This window comes from Chenopodium album, chromosome 24 (assembly GCF_948465745.1).
Source record: "Chenopodium album chromosome 24, dcCheAlbu1.1, whole genome shotgun sequence".
Taxonomy (NCBI): Eukaryota; Viridiplantae; Streptophyta; class Magnoliopsida; order Caryophyllales; family Amaranthaceae; genus Chenopodium; species Chenopodium album.
In genome coordinates, this window is record NC_137857.1 from 20,380,285 (window position 1) to 20,382,784 (window position 2,500).

The 2,500-nt window shown below is 36.1% G+C and overlaps 3 non-coding genes across 3 annotated transcripts; 2 read left to right on the plus strand and 1 right to left on the minus strand.

Moving 5' to 3' along the window:
* Positions 1-840: 840 nt before the first annotated feature.
* TRNAM-CAU (transfer RNA methionine (anticodon CAU)) lies at positions 841-914 on the plus strand. The gene has a single exon. It is a non-coding gene; the product is annotated as a tRNA-Met (tRNA).
* Positions 915-1,144: 230 nt separating this feature from the next.
* TRNAG-GCC (transfer RNA glycine (anticodon GCC)) lies at positions 1,145-1,215 on the minus strand. Its single transcript has one exon. It is a non-coding gene; the product is annotated as a tRNA-Gly (tRNA).
* Positions 1,216-2,066: 851 nt separating this feature from the next.
* Positions 2,067-2,159, plus strand: TRNAS-UGA (transfer RNA serine (anticodon UGA)). Its single transcript has one exon. It is a non-coding gene; the product is annotated as a tRNA-Ser (tRNA).
* Positions 2,160-2,500: the final 341 nt, after the last annotated feature.

Consider the following 2,500-nt stretch of genomic DNA (forward strand, 5'->3'; position numbering starts at 1 on the left):
GCGTGGATGTTCTTATTTGGACATCTTGTTTGGGCTACGGGATTTATGTTCTTAATTTCGTGGCGTGGATATTGGCAGGAGTTGATTGAAACTTTAGCATGGGCTCATGAACGCACACCTTTGGCCAATTTGATTCGATGGAGAGATAAACCAGTGGCTCTTTCCATTGTACAAGCAAGATTAGTTGGATTAGCTCACTTTTCCGTAGGTTATATATTCACATATGCGGCTTTCTTGATTGCCTCTACATCGGGCAAATTTGGTTAATTTTTGTGTTGTCTTCACGAGAATCTCATTTCTTTGGATGGAGAAGGCAACCCCCTTTCTTATACACTTTTACATCTAGGATCCGACTTGTATCATTGATACTAATAGGAACTGAACCATTATGGCAAGGAAAAGTTTGATTCAGCGGGAGAAGAAGAGGAAGAATTTGGAACAAAAATATCATTTGATTCGTCGATCCTCAAAAGAAGAAATAAGCAAAGTAGCATCGTTGAGTGATAAATGGGAAATTCATGGAAAGTTACAATCTCTACCACGTAATAGTGCACCTACGCGTCTCCATCGACGTTGTTTTTTGACCGGAAGACTGAGAGCTAACTATCGAGACTTTGGGTTATCCGGACATATCCTTCGTGAAATGGTTCATACATGTTTGTTGCCAGGGGCAACAAGATCGAGTTGGTAAACATAAAAAAATATTTTCATTTCTATGATCATCATCGATCGTAGATAGACCCTTTACCATTCTGTACAAATGGGGTATTCTATTTGTACAGATAGGGTAGAGGGCACATTCCTTTTTTGTTTGTCCATTCGTTCCCAACTTTTTTTCGACGCGGGGTAGAGCAGTTTGGTAGCTCGCAAGGCTCATAACCTTGAGGTCACGGGTTCAAATCCTGTCTCCGCAAAATTTGAATTTTGTCCAAAATTTTAGGTTTGAATCTGTTAACTAGTAAATTAACTAAATAAAATACTACTAAATAAATATTGAAATTAATTGAAATTCATATTTATTCGGTTTTCTTTTTGGGGGAGTGAGAAAATAAAAGAACGCGAAGGATAGAATCACTACACTATCGGGATCGACTATAACTATAACCAAATTCTTTATCATAGTAAATAAATTTACTTTCCCTTGAGCGGATAGCGGGAATCGAACCCACATCTTCTCCTTGGCAAAGAGAAATTTTACCATTCGACTATATCCGCATTTTTTCCTTCTTGAGAAGGAATATGTCCCTGCATATACATAGATATATAATATATGTCTCGATGATATTTGTGTAGAGTCGGACCAGATACTCTCTTCAAGTCGATTCCGATTAAATTCTTAATTTCTTTATTTATTTGATTCACTTCATTGAATTTGAAGAAATTTCGGTTTGACCCCTCCCTCTAATTTTGTTGTTTTCGTTATTTGTTTTGTTTGTCTTTTGGGGAACTTTTTAATTTTTTTGTTATATTGATTAAATTTTACTGTGTCTCACAACCCGAAAGAATTCAAATTCGGGGGAGGGGTCATTTTTGGATCTGGAACAAATAGGTTCAAGAGATTAGAGAATTAAGGATACCCACCAGAAAGACTAATCCAATCCATAATGATGTACCGGAAAATACAAAATTTTTGTTACTTGACCAACCGTCGGGAGAAGCAAATACAACGGGTACGCTAATCAATAAGATTGATGAAGTAGCAATTAATGCAAAAACAGCCAATTGAAAAGCTATAGTCATACGTATAATCCTCCAAGCTATCAACAAACAAACTATATACCATTTGATCCCTTTATCAGTCATTGTACTATAAAGTAATAAATGTATCACGGAGGGATTTTAGACTATTACCATGGAATTCATTGATTCTATATAATATCACTTATTACCGCTTTATTCAAAGATGGAACTGCTGGGAAATTATTAATTAATAATTAAATACTTAAATGGGCATGATAGATCATTTATATATAATATACAGATAAATGGATCACCCTATTGGTATCAGCTCATAGAACCATGTTCTATTCGGGGGAATAAGAATAAAATAGAAATTGACTTATGTTGGAGAGATGGCTGAGTGGTTGATAGCTCCGGTCTTGAAAACCGGCATAGTTCTTTGTTCAGAACTATCGAGGGTTCGAATCCCTCTCTCTCCTTTTGTTCGTTCAATAGAACTGTTTCCTTCTTTTATTAGTTTTGCTTGGTCTGTTAAAAAAAAGAGAATGGCTCGGCTAGGTGAGATAGCCGAGCCAGAAAAAAAAAGAAATTAAATTACATCGAAATGAGTTGAAAAAAAAACAAGAAAAAAGGAATACTTTTTACGTATGACCTGATCCCCATATGTAATATGTATGATGGAAGCCAATTGATTTATACCTTAAAACGTTGAATTTCTTGTCTCAATTAAGGGGGGTCATCGAAAGAACAGGTTCAAAATCACGATCAATTCCTTTTTCAAATCCTGCTGCAGCTGCACGAGCCCTTCCCGCATGCCACA